Below are 19677 nucleotides of genomic sequence, written 5' to 3'. Positions count from 1 at the left end.
CTCTCCCTCTTCCCTTTAGTTTCTGTCAAAAATAGAATATTCTGGTTTATGAGAGCTGTCTTGTGTTCTTTAATAGGATTTTATTCCCTTTTCTGGAGATATACTAGATTGGAAGCTAATTTGCAAATGAATGTAACGTGTTGCTGCTACAGCTGGTGTGTAAATGTTAACGATCAAGAGTGAAGTAAGTCAGGGGGCTTCCCTGGTGGCGCAGTGGTTGAGAGTCCGCCTGCCGATGCGGGGGACACGGGTTTGTGCCCCGGTCCGGGAAGATCCCACGTGCCGCGGCGTGGCTGGGCCCGTGAGCCATGGCCGCTGAGCCTGCGTGTCCGGAGCCTGTGCTCCGCAACGGGAGAGGCCACAGCAGTGAGAGTCCCACGTACCACAAAAAAAAAAAAAAAAAAAATCAAGGAAGCTGTCAGTTACTTTTCAAGTCCAGGCCACTTTGAACTGATTGGTAAAGAGGTTACTGTTTGGTTTCCTGCACTGCTACCAGAGAGTAGCCTGAATTCCTTAAGTCAGACTTAGAGCAGGCCGAATTCCTGGGCTAGTTGCTGCAGGTCTGTGGATCAACGTTCTGTGTTCACATATGGTCGGGCCACTGTCTGTGTGCGTGTTCAGTGTCTCAGCTGGCGGACTCCTTTCCCGAACTGACATCAAGAGATAGTTGGGGAATTGTTGTCTTTGTTGCTAAAACTTAAATAAAAATGTATCTACTATTTTTAATGCCTGAGGGCTGATTCAAATCCAACCTGGATGTGGAAAATCAAACCCGATCTGGGGTGATATTTAAGGCAAGCGCAAAAAGGGAAAAACAACTTCACCCATATCAACTATACCATAATCAATTTGGATGCTGTACCGAGTGGTGAGTGAAAGAAGCGAGAAAGGCATTTCTCAACCTGTGCAGTGTCTTCAGAGCTGCTGCAGGAGAAACCTGAAAAGTTAGGGAAGATTAAAAAGAATATAAGTTTTCCTTATTAGGCAGAAGTTCTGGTAAATTACTGGTACATTTCACATATTAAATAATGACGCCAATATAGATATAACCTAAGTACAGCCACATACCCAGGGTTGTAGGGTATATTTTGGGGCTGAATTTAAGAGACTTGAAAAGTGCACAACAAAATGTTTTAACAAAAGAGGAACGAAATTCTAGGATAAGTTTCATCTTTGTAATAATTTCCCTTTAAAAAAATAGACAGCTTATCAGTAAGAAAGCCTCCTAATAATCTATTTGACAATGTTACAGTTACATTTTCACAGTATATGTTCATAAACTTTAATTACTGGAATTAAAAGAGAGTAGCACATATGGTAAGCCTATCTTAAAATGTAAAGTGACAGGGCTTCCCTGGTGGTGCAGTGGTTAAGAATCTGCCTGCCGGTGCAGGGGACACGGATTCGAGCCCTGGTCCGGGAAGATCCCACATGCCGCGGAGCAACTAAACCCATGCGCCACCCACAACTACTGAGCCTGCGATCTAGAGCACGTGAGTCACAACTACTGAGCCCGCATGCCAAAACTACTGAAGCCCATGGGCTAGAGCCTGTGCTCCACAACAAGAGAAGCCACTGCAATGAGAAGCCCGCGCGCCGCAACTGGAGAAAAGCCCTCACGCAGTGATGAAGACCCAACGCAGCCAAAAATAAATAAATAAAAATTAAAAAGAAAAAGTAAAGTGACAGATGTCTATAAATATTAAAATTCTGTAATTATCAATATAGTTCATTAATTATCTGTCTGGATCTTAAAAATAGGAATGGTATTTATTCACAAACATTCAGCCATTTAATGAATAAGACCTTGTATGAGGAAAATAAGACACGACAAGCTGAGGCTTTTTTAGGGTTAGTATTTTACTTCTAATAATCATGCAATCAGAAGTGGTGTGGTGACTTTTAATATGGTTTCATAGTGTGAATATTGCAAACCAGAGCTTAACTTGGATTTAAATAGACTGAATTTCCTCACGATTCTTCTTGAGAACTAAAGAAAAACAGTGTATCTAGTGGGATCATGGATATTGACGGGAAATAATTAGAATGTTATCTGACCGTTGGATAACATTAATATTAGAGTAAATAAAATATTAGTAATGCTCGGCTTTTCTTCCACTGGGGAATCTCATGGGGGTTTGGGCAGGGTGACTGAGAGCTTCCTCTCAAGGTTATCTAAACCAGGACTTATCCAAAGTTAATCTTCATACTAACTGTCTTGGGATATGGGTTCAGGGTGGGGCAGAGATGCTAGGCTGCTAGTCCCAGGACTTTAAGCAACAAGGTCTGGACCATCAGCCACCAAAGATTTTGATGTATTTCATACCTATCGACACCTTTATACAACTTGGCATGTAAAATATTTTACAAACATCTCTAAGCAACATGCTCATTATTTATTGTCTGTCCTTTAGCACTGATTCCTTTAGAGAAATCTGTTCCTCAGGGCAAACTCCCCAGTGGAAATTGCTATGAACCCGGCAGGGGAAATTCCTGTCTGGCGTTAACCACGGTTATCCCAGCCCTCTAAGAAACGCAAATGCTCAAAATGGTCATCATAAGTGAGAAAGTGGGAGGATATTATAATTCTGATGATTTAAATACAGGAGTCTCTGTATTATGAGATATTCTGAAGTAATGTGGTAAATGATTTCCACTTGCCTTTTCAAATTATTCACAAGTGAGTGCACTTGCTTTTGGCTATGGTGGGGGGTGGGGGGGAGGGTTTTGTATGATTACATTAATTCCTTTGAACAGGGGAGCCGCGTGGAGATCCAAGCCCACCCCATCGGCATTCCCCTGTGCCTAGAGGGCAGGGGCTGGACAAGGCACCATTCCTTACTGTTTCCTCTTTAGACACTGCCAGAGGCTGCATGAGAAGAAAGGACTGTGGGCATCTGAGACTTGGAATTGGAATTCCAAGACCGTCCCAAGTCAAGGTACTTAGCCGGATGCCTGCATACTCCCTGATGCTCCAGCTCATCCTGAGTGCTCTCCAAGACAGACTTTCAGCTCCCCCTTCCTCACCCAAATGTGCCTGACCTATGTCCGTGTTTCTCAAGGCAGGGATGGGTGACTGCAAATTACCCAATGTTTCATGAAATGAAAGAGAACTGCTTTGTTTGTCTGAGCCTTCTCTCCATCTTTTCATGTTCAAATGTCCCCTGTCCTTCACGGTCCACGTGGATGCCACCTCCTCCTTGGAGCCTTCTTGATCCCCACAGCTTACAAAGCTCTACCCCTATAGGACGAGGCTATTGCACTCGTGGCACTCACCTCCATCTGCCTGATGTTATACATGAGTACCAGGTCTCCCCTAAAACACTGCCAGCTCCATGAGGGCAGAGACTGTCTCACGTATCTCTAGCAGGCACTCAGGAAAGATTCTGGAAAGAAGGCACAAATATAGGCTACTATGTCCTAATGCCTGCCAAGGTGTTATTACAAACTAAAATAAAGCTCTTCTTATTCTTATAACATGTGTCACCTTATCTTCGATAATTCTAATGCCCCTTATATAGCATATTAAAATTGCTCAAGCATTTTCATAGACATTACTTTTTAAGCCAACGTAAATTTCCAATGTTGTGCCATGCACGTGATATTAGGAGGACAGTGCACCTGTTCTTTTGTCCCCATTACAACCAGCCGTTGGCTGCCTGCACCTAAATTAGAGATGTGCCTGGCTGACAGCTCTCTGATTCCACAAAAAAGCCATAGCAGGAGCACAGCATGACGTTAGCTCTCCGGCTCAGGTGAGGTGAAAAACCCTTAGTCCCGAAAGGAAGTGTTCTGCTTAATATATTAACAGGGTGAGTGGTATATTTTTTCCCTTCCTCTCCTCCTCTTCTTCCTCTTATTTTTTTTAAAATTAACACTCCTTGTTCTCACAAACCTATGTTACTAGATTCGAATTGCTGTTTTGTTTCCTTCTACTTTTCATCTACATGAACTTCTGTTGTTCTCACTAGTCCTTCTATTTCTATGTCTTTTAAGTTCTCACCTCTTCTTTTCTATTTCCCAATTCTCTGAACCCTTTATTTTTATTGTCTAACCCTTTGCCACAGACTGAATGTTTATTCCCTCCAAAATTCATCTGTTGAAACCTGACGCCCAATGTAACCGTATTAGGAGGTGGCGCTTTTGGGAGAGGCAGAGCCCTCATGAATGGGATTAGCGCTCTTCTACAAGAGACCCCAAAAAGGTCCCTTACCCCCTTCCACCACACGAGAACACAGTGAAAAGACAGCTGCCTGTGAACGAGGAAGCAGGTCACCCCCCTCACCAGCAGTGAAGCTACCAGCGTCTTGATCTTGGACCTCCAGCCTCCAGAACTGTGAGTAACACATTTCTGTTGTTTATAAGCCACCTGGTTGGTGGTATTTTGTTAAAGCAGCCTGAACGGACTAACACAACATCTAAAATGTGGTGTCTATAATGGTCCTCTTATTTATTTTTTTAGTGATCATTTGTTTTCTCTTGTTTCATCAGTGTCTCTATTTTATAAATTTTCTATGCCATCATTTCCTCTATTATTTCAATTATTTTTCCATTTAAAATCTAGATGATCCAAAACCAAAATGAAACAAACAAAAAACCAAGTTCAGAGAATTACACTACAAACACCTGGGCCCACTATTCTGCTCAGTTGGCTTCAGATTTTAATTTTCTTGGGAAAAAAAATAGGTCAAGCAAGTTCTTTTCTATTCCTGTTTGAATAAAAACAAAGTGTTATCATGAATTGATGTTGAATTTTATCAAGTGCTATATCTGTGTTTTCCAAGATGCTCTCGTGTTTTCTTTTAATCTGTTAATGTGACAAATAACATAAAAGCAATTTTCTAATTTTAAACCATCTTGGCACTCTGCAATTCATCCAATTTGTTCGTGATATATTCTTTTATTTCTATATTGCCAAAGCTCAGTTTGCCAAAATTTACTTAGGATTTTTGTAACAATGTTTGCAGGTGAGAGCCTTTGTAACTTTCCTTTCTTCCACTATTCTGGTCTGAGTTGGGAAGCATTTCTTCATTTGCTATTTCAGAGTTCTTATACCATCCAGATAATCATTTGTTATACACTTAACACTTCTGGGGTTAGGTTTTTTGGTTGATTTTTAACTACTGATAAAATTCTTCCATGACTTTTGATATTCAGCTTTTCTGTTCCTTTTCCAGTCCCTTTTGATAAGTTATATTTATTCGGGGAAATTGTCCATTTTACATGTTCCCAGCATTGGCATTAAGTTGTGAATAGCACTCTCCTCTGGTTTTCAGAATCTCTGCTCCCTCTTGGCAAAGGTTGTCTTATTTAGTCTTAGTGCGTTGTGTGTGGTGTGTGTGCTTAATCTCATGTTTTTCCTGCTCCATCTTGCTTGCAGGCCTTACCATTTTATTGCAGTGAATCAGTTTTGGTTTTTATAATCTTCATCATTGTTTCTTTGTTTTCTATTTTATTAATGTATGCTTTCTCTTAATTCCTGGTATCTCCTATTTTCGGGTTCATTCAGCTGAGTGTATATCTCATTCTTTTTCCAGTCTTTTTTTTTTTTTTTTTTGCTAAGCTATGGCATTTAAGATTATACATGTCCTAGTCACTGCCACTTTTGATGGACCCTGCATGTTTCTATCTGTTTCATTTTCATGATCATTCAGTTACAGACTTATTTTCTAAGTGGAGAAGCAGTTTTGGGTTGTGATAAAGAGGATGGTTCCGTAACCGAAAGTAGCGTCCGGCCGCTCGCTGCTCAAAAGCACAATAATGAGGCCAGGTTGGTGGAAAGGAAGGTTTGCTTTATTTTGGTTGCCGGCCACCGGTGCGCGGGAGGGCGGATGCCCAAAGGCCCACTCCCCGCAGCCCCACAACCAGGGGGCAAGAGCTTTTATAGACAGAGGGAGGGGCTACGTGCAGAAACAAGGCAGCCGGCTCTAACAGTCATCTTGAAAATGGTCATCGGTGGTCTGACCAGCGTCATCTTGATTGTGTAGGTACAGTTAATCTTGAGTTCCAGGATCAGTTTGTTTCCATTTCTCTGAGGCCAGTTCTCAGAATTGTGGCAGCTTATGTCATGGCTACATCCTGGTCATCATGTAGTTAACCTCTTCCACCTGGTGTGGGTTTCTGTAGCTACAAGACAGCTCACAGGATACGGCTCAGGATATTATCTGTAGCCCTTGAGGAGGACCTAAAGGTCCTTGACTTTGCTTAATGACTAAACTATTATTATTTGGTCTCCTTTGACGGTTTTCCTTCGTTTCTGCATTTTCTCACTTCTCTGATTAAACTTATTCTTTGGCTTAAGTTTTTCCACAGACAAAAGGCAGGTGGAGGACCTGGGGTAGGGGGGCAAGGACCGTAGGGTCCTGCTCCGTTTCAGTTCTGCCTCTTGGACAAGTTAATGAACCACTCTGTGCCTCAGTGTCATTATCTGCAAATGGAGATAATGATAGTTCTTATGGCACAGGGTCTTTACAAGCGTTAAGTTGGCTAATCCATGAAAGATGCATTGAAGAGTGCCTGGCACAGTCATTGCTCAGTTAACGTTAGCAATTATCATTCCATTATAATTTTTTATTTACTATGTTTTAGAAGTTCTTTTAAATTTCAAAATATATGAAACTTTGTTGTCTATTTTTATTAATTTCAAGTTAATAGCATTGAGGAAAGAGAATTGTGGCCAATATGATAAAAATGCTTTGGTATTTGCTTTGTGGCCCTAAAATATCTTGCCACATATACGTAAAAATTATGTCTATTCTCTGTGGGGCATAGGGTTTTTTATATAGCAATTAGATCACACTTGTTGTGTTATTAAAACATTATGTGTCTTTGCTAAACCCTTACCTGTCTGATCTATCAATTACAAAAAGTGATGTGGTTAAAAACCTCTCCTTACCCTGGTGCTTTTGTTTATTTCTCTTCTGTCAATATTTGCACTTTACATTTGAGGCTGCGTCATTAGGTGCATGCAATTTCAGAATTATATTTTTAGGTGAATTCATTCATTATTTAACGATTTTCATGATCCCCAATAACGCTTTTCACCTTCAACTCTTTGATGCCCAGTATCGTTATAGCTCACAAGTTTTGTTCTTTTTTGCTTCTGTTTTGGTATATGTTTGGTTTCGGGTTTTTTTTTGATTCTTTACTTTTAACCTTTCTAGGTCATTATGATTTAAGTATATCTCTTGAACACAGAATATAGCACAAATTTTTAAAATACAATTTTTAACTGACATTGTATCCATTTAGGACTACTGATATATTGGATTTATTTCTACCATCTTATTTTCATGCTACTTTCCATACTTTGCTTCCTATTTCTCCCTTCCCATCTCTTAGCGAATTAGAAATTTTCATTGCCTCTCTTTTATTTCCAAATCATTTGTAAGTTATGGTTCTACTTTTATTCTTTAGGAGTTACCCTTACTACTCATGATGTATATTTGGCTTAAAGCCAAAAGTTAACCAATATCCTTACTCTCTTTTCAAATGTCACCAGGATTTCAAAATTCATTTTAAAATGCCTATAACCTTATATGTTACATTTTCCAGTAGTTTAGCTACAACATTGTTCACATATGCTCAAATTAGTCATTATTGTTGTTGCTAGTTTACAACAACAATAGCTAGTGCTTTTAAAATTTAGCCAAAATGTATACATTTGTTTGCTTTCTATTTATTCTTGCAATTCAGTCTTCCCTTCTAAGTGTAGTTTTATTCTTCCTGAAGAGGAAAATTAAATGGTGCTTTGGGTATGAGTCTGTTAAAGTAAATACACTGTCATGGTCCAAGTACCCCCCAAACCAAGAAATGACTGTAAACTGACATCTGTGGGCTGGGACCGTGGGTATTTGCCGAATCTACTCTTTCCCTGAGGTTACCATCTTTCAAGGGCTCCACATTTACGTGGGGATCTCAGTTCTTACCTTTGCCCACAGGAGGCCCAAGGCCCCGTTTCTTGTACCCACAGGAAGGGTAAACCCAAGTCCCTATTTCCAAGGGACACTTTGCTGCTGCTTCCAGCCATGTGCTCACAGCTCCCCATATTCCTCTGGGTGATGCTTTCTTGAGCACTCAGCTCTACATTTTAGAGAATAGTTGTTCCATTTTTATTAGCATTTCTAGGAGTTCTCTGGAGGTGGGTTTTCAATATATTTCAGGCACAATATTGTCAAGACCTAAGGCTTAGATCTACAGCTTATGTCAAAAAATGGGATCATATTTTATTTTATTTATTTTTTTTAAATGGGATCATATTTTAAATCAAGCCTCCCTCTTTGATACTATCGTATATACCTTTCCTCTCTCCCAAAGGCTTAAGTAAATACTGAAACAAATTACATTAAAATAAAGTCTTAAAATAACTCTCAATAACCACTTTTGCTCTGAGCAGCACCTGTCTCCCACTCCCTCAAAAATGGGAAGAAGATCGTTTTTCATGGATGGGTTCCTCTTACACCTTTCCTTTTATTACGTAGACAGTTTCCGAGACAGGTTTGTTGATGCTACTGTGAGTTACAGATTCACTTTGAACCTTTAAAGTACAAAATGGTTCACAGAAATGAAATGTTTCTGCACTAGAGAGGCAAACTGCCAACAGTTTACAAGAATAGGTTCCGGACTTCCTTGGAGCAGTGATTAAGAATCCGTCTGCCAATGCAGGGGACATGGGTTCGAGCCCTGGTCCGGAAAGATCCCACATGCCGCAGAGCAACTAAGCCCATGCACCACAACTACTGAGACTGCGCTCTCGAGTCCCCGAGCCACAACTACTGAGCCTGCGTGCATAGAGCCTGTGCTCCACAGCAAGAGAAGCCACTGCAATGAGAAGCCCACACACCATAACAAAGAGTAGCCCCCGCTCGCCGCAACTAGGGAAAGCCCGCAGGCAGCAAAGAAGACCCAATGCAGACAAAAATAAATAAATTTTTTTAAAAAACTTAAAAAAAAAAAAAGAATAGGTTCCGGCAAACTCCTTTCCCAAGACCCTAAGAACCAGCTGTTCCTTGTGTGGAATATTTATTACAAACTCCTGAAACAATGGAGATGTCAATTGCTCTTCAGAAGACCTGTTCTTTAGCACTAAGTTATGTACAGTGGCTGTCCCCAAGGGTCTAATTTTATCCTTTCACGGGTCAGACATACACACACACACAATTCTAAAAAAAAATCAAAGTCTCTGGAAAAGACTCTTTTTTAAAAATTTTATTTTATTTATTTACTTTTGGCCATGTTGGGTCTTTGTTGCTGTGCGCGGGCTTTCTCTAGTTGCCGTGAGTGGGGAGCTACTCTTTGTTGCGGTGCGCGGGCTCAGTAGTTGTGGCTCACGGGATTAGTTGCTCCGTGGCACGTGGGATCTTCCTGGACCAGGGCTCGAACCCGTGTCCACTGCATTGACAGGCGGATGGAAAAGACTCTTGTTGGGCTCAATTCTCTCCTTATAGCCAAGGAAGGAGAAATAGCAATAGAGAGAGAAAGAAAAACCAACCCCCCCCTCCCCCCCTGCTCTGATCAAGAGAAAGAAAAGACTTTTCTAGTTCATGAAAGTCAGTATCTTAGAAAGGTCTGGGCGGCTCAAGGGGAAAATCACCACAGCAAAACATTACGGGTTCCATCTTCACGTTTCTCACAATGAGTAAAATGCCATCATGCTTTTTATTGATGCTTTGAGCCATATAACAGATACAAACGTAGAGTTTAACACAAGCACAGGTGTAACAATGACCCAAGTCAAGAAACAGCAAATGATGGTTGTCGGAGAGCAGCTCCCTAACCATCATTTCCTGGTCGCCCCGCCCCACGCCCCTTCCTCCCTATGCAGGTCACGCTCTCATTATTTCCCCCCAAATATGCATTCCCAACAATACAAAATAGTTTTGCCTATTTATGAACATCATATGGACTTTTAAATAAAATCATGATGTTTATATTCTTTTGTGACATGTTCCCCCTTAGCATTGGTTCGTCCAGGTTGTCATGTGTAACTGTAATTCATTCATTAGCATTGCAATATAGTAATCGCCCTCTGACTCTACCAGGATTTACTTCCTTATTCTGTTGTTGATCCATCATATTTTATGGTGATAACCTCCTCCAAATCCTTGATGTTGACCATGTGCTTCCCAACTCCTCACCCCAGGGGAGAGCATCCAGCTCTTTAGATGCCGTGGGCATGGCATGTATTATTTTGGTCTTTCACACTCAAGAGAATCTGAAGTTGTTTATATTTTATTTGAAGTTCTTGGAATGTAAAAAGTTGCTTGGTTACTAGTGAATAATATTTTTCAAGGTATTTTTTCACCAGAAATCACAGCATTCATCTCAGATAAGGCACATGGTGAGTGGCCAGCAAGTTCTTGTGGGTGGTAATACTGATGACGCCTGCCTGGTTGGTCACCAGAAACACTTTCAAGCAGAGTTTTGAGTTAGGTATTTGTTAAGCACATCTTTCCTTTCCACACTGAACTGAAATTATTTAGGTTAAAAGAAATTCACCTGATACTTTTTAAATTTTTATTTATTTATTATTTTTATCTTTTGCTGCACCTTGCAGCTTGCGGGATCTCAGGTCCCCAACCAGGTTCTGAACCCAGGCCACAGCAGTGAAAGCCCTGAACCCTAACCACTAGGCCACCAGGGAACTCCCCACCCGACGCCTTTTAACAACCGAAAAATTGTGAACGTAGCAGTGTCATGGAGAGGAATGAAAGAAAAATCAAGTTCCAGATCCACTTTGAAGCCCCGTTTGTTGGTGGTCTCTTTAGCTCTGTCACCTTCCCCCACAGTGCCCGGCAGCTTGTGTGGTGTCACCTGCTGCCAACTCCAAATCCACCAGGGCCAATGGACAGGAGAAATCTTACAGCTATTTTGGTGGGAGGCTGCGAGGTTTCCAGCAAACCATTAGTTGCTTTTTCAACGACATTGTCTGATTGAATAATCTATAGCAGTAAAGTGCTTTTAACTTTTTCTTTCCCTTCTTAACTAGGAAATATATCAAATATAAATGATACCTAAAATATCTGTACAGTTCAAGAGAGTAATAAGGCAAACATCCGTATATAACCCGAACCAAGAATCAGAACGTAGGCGGCACTCAAAAGTCCCTCCCTCATCCCCTCCTGTCCCCAGTAGAAACGATTGCCGTTTATTTTGACGATTCTAAGAATCATTTCCTTGCTTTTTTTTTTTTTGCAGTTTTATTGTCTATGAAAGCATAGTTTTGCCTGTTTTTGAATTTTGTGTAAGTGGAATTTTATTGTATGTATTATTTTGTGACCTGCTTCTTTTTTTCAATTGTGGTAAAATACACATAGTATAAAATTTACCACCTTAACCATATTTAAGTGTACAGTTTGTGGCATTAAGTACAGTCACATTATTATGCTATCATCACCACTATCCATCCACAAAACTCTTTTTGTCTCACAAAGTGAAACTCTGTACCTGTTACACAATAATTCCTCATTCCCCACTCCCCACAAGCTCCTAGCAACCACCATTCTACTTCTGTCGCTATGAATTTTACTAATCTAGGTACCTCAAATAAGGGGAGTCATACAGTATTTGTCCTTTATCGACTGGCTTATTTCGCTTAGCATAATGTCCTCAAGGTCTCCATGCTGTAGCATGTATCAGAATTTCATTACTTTTTAAAGCTAAAAAACTTTCCATTGTATATATTTAGGCCGCATTTTGATTACCTATTTATCCATTGATGGACACTTGGGTTCTTCCACATTTTGGCTGTTGTGAATAATGCTGCTATGAACATGGATGTACAAATATCTCTTCGAGTCCTTGCTTTCAATTCTTTTGAGTACATATACAAAAGAGGAATTGCTGGATCACACGGTAGTTCTAGTTTTAATTGCTTGAGGCACTGCCACACTGTCTTCCACAGCAGTAGCACTGCTTTACATTCCCACCAACAGTGCACAAAAGTTCCAATCTCTCCACATTCTCATCAACACTTGTTATTTTCTGTTGTTGTTTTTTTTTTAATAGTGGCCATACTGATGGATGTAAGGTAGCATCTCACTAGTGTTGATTTGCACTAATGATTAATAATGTTGAGCATTTTTTTCATGTGCCTATTGCCATTTGTGTATCTTTTTTGGATAAATGTTTATTCATGTCCTTTCTCCATGTTTTAAATGGGTTGCTTGTTTTTTTGTTGTTGTGTTGCAGAAGTTCTTTATATAGTCTGGATATTAACCCCTTATCAGATATATAATTTGCAAATGTTTCTCCCATTTTGTAGGTTGTTTTTTTTTCTCTCTAATTTTGTCCTTTGATGCACAGAAGTCTCTAATTTTGATCTAATTTTTTGTCTGTGTTTTTGGTAACATATCCAAGAAATCTTTGTCAAGTCCAGAGTTCAAGAAGCTTTCCCCCTATGTTTTCTTCGAAGAGTTTTATAGTTTTAGATCTTAGTTTTATAGTTTTAGGTCTTTGATTCATTTTGAGCTAATTTTTGGGTATGGTGTAAGGTAAGAGTCCATCTTCATTCTCTGCTGTCTATACCCAGTTTTCCCATCACATTTGTTGAAGAGACTGTCCTTTTCTCATTGAGTGGTTGTCAACAATCATTTGACTGTACATATAAGGGTTTATTTCTTGGCTGTCTATTCTATTCCATTGGTCTGTATGTCTGTCTTTCTGCCAGCACTAAACTTTTGTGATTACTAATGGTTTTTAGTAAGTTTTGAAACCAGGATGTGTGAGACCTCCAACTTTTTCTTCTTTTTCAAGATTATTTCAAGAGTATTCAGGGTCCCTTGGGATTCCATATGAATTTTAGGATATGACCTGCTTCTTTCGTCAAATGTCAAATGCCTGTGAGTTTCTCCTGGGTTGCACATAGTGGTAGTTCATTTGTTTCCAAGGCCACCTTTTTTTTTTTTTTGCGGTACGCGGGCCTCTCACTGTTGTGGCCTCTCCCATTGCGGAGCACAGGCTCCGGACGCGCAGGCTCAGCGGCCATGGCTCACGGGCCCAGCCGCTCCGCGGCATGTGGGATCTTCCCAGACCGGGGCACGAACCCGTGTCTCCTGCATCGGCAGGCGGACTCTCAACCACTGCGCCACCAGGGAAGCCCTCCAAGGCCACCTTTATCCAGTCTACTGTTGTTGGACATTTGGGTCCTTTCCATTAGGGCTACCAAGAACAGGGCTGCTATGCACGTTCTTACACAAATCTCCTGGCACAGATATGTAACAGTTTCTCTAGGATGTATGCCTAGGCATGGAATTAGTGAGTCACATGGTATGGCCATACTCAACTTTACAGAGTAGTGTCAAACTATTTCCTAAAGGGTTGATACCTATTTACGCTCCCACTAACAGTATGTAAGAGATCCCATTGCTCCACATCTTCATATATTTACCAAACCTTGTTTATTACAGCAAAAATATTCGAAGCAATGTAAATATCTATCAATGGGCAGTTGCTATATAAATTATGTTAGTTATAGAGTGGGATATTTATCAACCATTAAAAATGACACGGACAGCTAAGCTTTATTGAGCGAGGCACTTTACATACATCATCTAATTTGTTCCTTACAACAGCTCCATGAAGTAAATATTATTATTCTACCCTTGTTACAGGAGAAGAAACTGAGACCCAAAGATAAAAAATTGCTCGCCCAATTTCACGTAGCTCATAAATAGAGGCCAGGATTCATTCCAAGGCAAACTGACTCCATAGTTATTATAAAATGGTCCAAAATAAAATTTTAAAATCTAACAAAAGTAATCAAGAAAACCAGAAATAAGCAAATCCCTTTAGTCTTCAGGCTACCTAACCTTTATACGCAATTCTGTGGATTTCTTTTCACCGAAGCTCACAAAAACAAATACAAATTTTCCTCCATGGCCACTCTTTGAGGCACAATCAAAAGGGTTATGTCATTCGAAGAGTTACTAAAAGTCAAAATAACACTGGAAATATATTTCTCATGCCTAACAACAGGGCCATTCAAAATCCTTTTTGTTTGCAAAATACTCAAAATGTAATACATTTACGCTTTGTCAATCAGCTGCAACATGTAAGTAGTTTTTAGAAACTGGAAGAGGACTTTCCTGGTGGCGCAGTGGTTGGGAATCCTCCTGCCAACGCAGGGGACACGGGTTCGAGCCCTGGTCCGGGAAGATCCCACGTGCCACAGAGCAACTAATCCCGTGAGCCACAACTACTGAGTCTGCGCTCTAGAGCCTGCGAGCCACAACTACTAGGCCCACGTGCCACAACTACTGAAGCCCGCGCACCTAGAGCCTGTGCTCCGAAACAAGAGAAGCCACTGCGATGAGAAGCCCGCACACCGCAACGAAGAGTAGGCCCCACTCGCCGCAACTAGAGAAAGCCCGCGCCCAGCAGCAAAGACCCAACGCAGACAAAAAAAAAAAAAAAAAAAAAGAAATTGGAAGAGCCGCCAGCTCCTGTTTTAGAAATCCTCTCTGTCTGCCAATATCCCTTCCTTTTCACCCCATCGTCTCCTCTTCTCAGCTGATGGCCTCATGTCCTGCTTCATAAAGACAGGCACCACCCCAACTTCCTGTCCCCTAAAGTAGAAGCTCCCTGATCTGCTGCCCTCCCCTCCTCCTTCCACAGCAGAGAGCATCTCTCCCTGTAGCAAAGGTTCCCCCCGCCCGCCGTGCTCTCCACCCATCACTTCCCGTTCCCTCAGGAAGCCCCGTGCACCGATGATCCCTTCTCCTTCCACTTCTCCTTCTCCATTCAGCCTCTCCCATAAGCGTATATTCCTGCTCTGGTAGCTCCCACCTTAACAAACAGAGAGACAGAGGATGAACTGGACATCCGGTTAAGACGGTGCAGCGTGTTCGTGCTCTGACGCACTCTTTTTCTCGAAACGTATAGTAATGAGAGAGAAAATATAAAAACAGGAGTCAGAAATGCAAACTGAGCTCAAAAACAAGAAAACATCACTATGGACCCAAAACAGAACAGAACTGCAAAGCAATAGGCCAGCTGGGCTCCAGATCCAGATGAGGGTGATGAGGTGGAAGGATGCTAAGCCAGGCCAAGGGCTAAGCCAGGCTCGGGGCCGAAGCTGGGGCCGGAGCTGTGACACCGCCGGCTCCTGGAAGGAGGTGGAAGCCAATTGTTCCTGAACCTTCTATCAACCACATCTTTTATTTGCTGTGTTCTGATGATTTTGACCTCTGGGGCCCGGCTGACCTCAGCGAGACTGCCCCCCACCCAAAGGTTAGACAATTCCTAAAGATGGTAGACATCTCTACCAGGACCCAGGAACGTGCTAGGGACTTTCTCAAGGAGCATATAATTCTCTGCTAGGAATGGCACGGCTCTGCTCTGGAATCCCAGGGGCCTGCACTGTGATTCTCCCACTGGGGCTTGCAGCAGGCTGCACGCTGCATCTTTCCTCACCACTGACACCTCCAGCCCCACAGGGTCTGCTGCATCATACGGCCCAAGTAAGGCTGCTGGCACCACCAGAGCCTGAACATGGGCCAGAGCCCTTTCTGCTCCACTCAAAGCTGGCAGCCTTCACGCCATCCAGTAGGTGGAGGCAACAGTATTCTCAGCTGTGGAATGCACTGCTTCCAGAACCCAAGGGTATCCCACCGGGGGCAGTGCTTCCTTCCCTCTAGTAAGGATGTTATTTTAGAGAAGATGTCCCAGGATGTGCCGGATCTCTGAGCTCTAAAGTCTTCTGTCCAATGGCAGGGCTCTGAGTCTTCACAGGGTTCACTTCCCACCCTCTAGAGTATGTGTGTCTCACAGAGACTTCTTGGTCATCCCGTCTCATTGAAGTGAGACCATCCGTCCATCCCAGCGTCTCCTGACTACCGTTTGCCTGGGTACCTCAGGCCTTTCCACTTAGCTGCGTACTGGTCATCCCTTTCGCCAGGCTTCCAGGAGCCACCCCAGCAAGGACTTCTCCCCATCCCCTGGGGCCCTTGCCAGGATATTAAATCCCATCTCCCAAGGAATTGCTTATCCAGTGTCACATTCCGCTAGTCTTGATTGAGCATCTTTAAAATTTAATTCCAGGGCTGCCCCCGCCGGCTCCTGCCAGCAGATGCTGGACGCTTCCTGTCATTCTTTTGGTGTATGGTCTCTTTCCTCCCTTATCATGCCCAGTGCATCTTCAGCTGGGTTGCACTGGGATGTAACCCTAGTGATCATTCTGGCTGCCAAGAGAAGAGGTGGGGACCCCCAAGAGGGGACAACTGTTGCCTCATAGGCAAGGTCTCTGCAGTGTCTTCCCATCTAGCAGAAGTGCTAACTCTGACTGGGGAAGGGTGGGCACCTCTGTAAGCCTGGAGGATGGAGGTGGCTGGTGGTCACAGAGCTTACATGCGCAGGGCATCCATTCAGGTGACTCCATCGTATGTTTCAGAGTCTCAGGTTTTCCCCAACGGGGCTCAAATTTTTGTGTTACAGGCCTGCCTTGGCTAAGCTTGCAGACGTCTCTAACAGCTGTCTTCAGCCTACTCTCCACTGCGTCTGCTCTTCCACTGCAGGAGAGAAGGGCCCCTCTGTAAGTTACCACTGAGGCGCACACTTAGCCATTAACTGCCCTCAGTTTCTCATTATCCTTCTGCAGGGCATCAGTACAATTTAACAGTAACCAGTCAACTCTGTTTTTGTAGGCATGGCTCCCCCATATCGCTTGAGTGCCTGCATCATTGCTGTAGCCCTGGCACTGGGGCACTTTTTCACATCACCGCTGATGAAATCGTTAGTAATTAAGCCTCCACCCTGTGCCAAGACGCTTCGCGCCCCACCGACCAACCGGGTTGGCGTCCTCTTGGCCCACTTAGCAGTGCGTGGGGCAATCTCAGATGCACATTTCTCATCTACTGTCTTGGGTTAATCCTGGTACCGCTCGGGCTAGTTGAGGTGCTCCAGGAAGCAGACACCAAGACAAGGCTAGACATGCAAGGATTTATGAGGGGAAATGCCCGTGAAGGAAAATGAAGAGGCATAAAGGGAATGGCGGGAGCTTAGGGACCTAACACACTGCAGTTCAGGCCCCTGTGAAGGAGACAAGGAAGGGTGGAAGGTTAGGTGGGAGAGTCTTAAACTGCAACGCAGCGCTAAGAAAGTTCAGTAAGGCCGGAGGGGAGTCCTTGAGCCAAAGTCACCTGTCAAAGGAGTCTCGTGTCTCCCATAAACAGGTCTTCCTCCGGGTCCTTGCTGTGCCTGGACGTGTCCTCTGCGTGAATGTGGTCATGGGCACCAGAGCACAGCAGCTGGTGCCAACAGCTATTTATGCTCTTAGTCGCCAGATATCTGAGAGGTGCATGTTCATGGCCGCCACAGAGACACCTCAGACACTGGGATGCCCAGGCATATGCTGTGAAGCAGCTGCTTTTATGCGTCAAGGAGTAAAACACTAGCTTGAAAATATCTCCAGGAAACCAGAAACTATAAACATTGCATTAACAAAGAAACAAACAGAACCTCTAAAATTGAAAAACTCTGTAACTGAAATTAATTAGTCAAAAAGAGTTTCACAGCAGGCGAGACAGAGCGAAAGAGAACATTCCTGAACCGGATGTTGATGTTGGTCAGAAGAAATTATCTAGCGCGCAGCACAGAAGACAAAAAATACAGAAGAGAGGATTAAAGGCATAGAAGATAGAAGAGGAGGGTCTGATATACATTTATTGAGAGTCTAGAGAGGATGAAATGAACAAGTAAAAGACCATATTTAAAAGGATAATAACTAATGACTAATAAAAGAGACAAATCCACAGATTTAAGAAGTTCATCAAATCTTGAGCAGGAAAAAAGAAAATCCACATCTAGACACATCAAAGGAAACTAAAACAAAGCAAAAGAAGTTTCTGAAAAACCCTAAAACAATACCAATTATTTTAAAATCCAAAGAGAAAGACCTTAAAACCAGCCAGAGGGGGAAACATGAATTACCTTGGAAAGAGTTACAGTCAGACTGAGACCTAAGTCCTTAACAGCAACAAAGGAAGCTTAAAGGATGAGATTTTTCAACGTGCTAAGAGACCATAATTGTCAGCCTAGAATTATTTCAGGGAGGAGGGCAAATAAAGACATTTTCATTCAAACAAAACAGAGAGTTCACCACAGCAGAAACTCACTAAAGTAAATTCTAAGGGATATACTTTAAAATTTATTTTATTTATTTATTTTTGTCTGCGTTGGGTCTTCGTTGCCGCGCGCGGGCTTTCTCTAGTTGCGGCAAGCGGGGGTTACTCTTCCTTGCGGTGCGCGGGCTTCTCATTGCGGTGGCTTCTCTTATTGCGGAGCACGGGCTCTAGGCACGCGGGCTTTAGTAGTTGTGGCATGCGGGCTCAGTAGTTGTGGCGCACGGTCTTCATGACTCCGCGGCATGTGGGATCTTGCCTTAACAGGGCTCGAACCCGTGTTCCATGCATTGGCTGGCGGTTTCTTAACAACTGCGCCAACAAGGAAGTCCAGGGATATACTTTTAAAAAGGAAAATAATCCCATATGGAGGGCCAGAGATGAGGAAGGAATGAGTAGCAAAGGAAATCATAAATGCTTGGATAAATTTAATAAGCACTGACTGTATAAACCAATAATAATGACGTCTTTGGGGATTTAAAAATTGATACAAAGGTAATTGGTATAATCTCTATGGACGGAAACTTGGCAATATCTATCAAAATTACAAATGTACATGCCCTTTGATTTAGCAATCCCACCAAGAATTCTAGGAATTTATTTGAAGGTTACATAGTTCTTATTATAATTAGTCTTCCCAAATGCTTTGATTACAAATAAGACTATTTCAGATATGTGCACACTTAGTGGAACTAACAGAATCCTGAAATTATGTGATTCTTCCCAAATTCTCTGATTCTTACTGGCTCTGTGTTTGTTTACCCCCACTGGATTTATAGCAACTTCTATTTCTAAATGTTTTACAATTGAATCACAATTTAAATGCATTCAGGAGATCATGTTATTTAGAGATTCCGTGATAAGTTAATCTATGAAGTTACAAATCTTTTTAATATTATAAACAAAATAGCCCCTAATTTATGTTTTTTAATTGCCGAAAAGTCTCTTGTTGAAGCGGACTACATTTCAAAAGCTTTTATCTACTTGTTTGAGTTCAAAAGAATTTTCCCTAAAGGCAGTTTTATCAATGATGATTATGCTTACAAACAATCTCAAGCAAGCTGATATAACCCACAATGAGCTGGAAAATAGAAAAAGGAAAATTTACTATGGCTAGAAAATAGAAAATCGATGAAAAGAATTAGAAATATTTTTCTTCAATGTTGGTGCCTCAGGAAAAATGAGTAAAAATAGTGTAGATGCAATTAGACGGGAAGACAAAAAGCATCTTTTGTGAAACTCTGGGCCCTTTGGAAGCCTTTAGAAGTCTGTGGAAAACTTATAAATTGTATGATTTCCTTTTTCCTTGGAACAATGTCTAACAGCATAACATTTTCGCTTTAAGTCATGGTTAGTGTCACTGGTGGTGCCCAAATGGAAGCTGAGAAAGAAGAATAGAGCTAACCATTTCTAAAGGAACGGAGAAAGAACTGGGAGAGTATGGGGGACAGAGAGGGTAAAAGAGAATGAGTCCGTTCCCAAGAAAGCAATTGCATGAGATTAAATAAACTAAATTGTAAATGGTAAAAAAGGAAAAGTAGACAGGGACAGGTATGTCCTC

The 19677-nt window shown here is 42.1% G+C and overlaps 1 long non-coding RNA gene across 2 annotated transcripts in view; it reads right to left on the bottom strand.

Annotated features, from left to right (window-relative positions):
* Positions 1-619: 619 nt before the first annotated feature.
* The window catches only part of LOC137216224 (uncharacterized), a 43069-nt gene continuing 24011 nt past the window's right edge, over positions 620-19677 (bottom strand). Inside the window, exon 4 of one of the 2 annotated variants that reach the window (XR_010939639.1) lies at positions 620-937. This is a non-coding gene — a long non-coding RNA (uncharacterized lncRNA). Of the gene's footprint in view, positions 938-18172; positions 18429-19677 lie in introns of those variants that run through there. The other variant, XR_010939640.1, reaches the window with a different exon arrangement.

The sequence above is a fragment of the Pseudorca crassidens genome, chromosome 21, assembly GCF_039906515.1.
Source record: "Pseudorca crassidens isolate mPseCra1 chromosome 21, mPseCra1.hap1, whole genome shotgun sequence".
NCBI lineage: Eukaryota > Metazoa > Chordata > Mammalia > Artiodactyla > Delphinidae > Pseudorca > Pseudorca crassidens.
The sequence above is the reverse complement of the archived record's forward strand: the minus strand, read 5'-3'. Positions and strand labels throughout refer to the sequence as shown.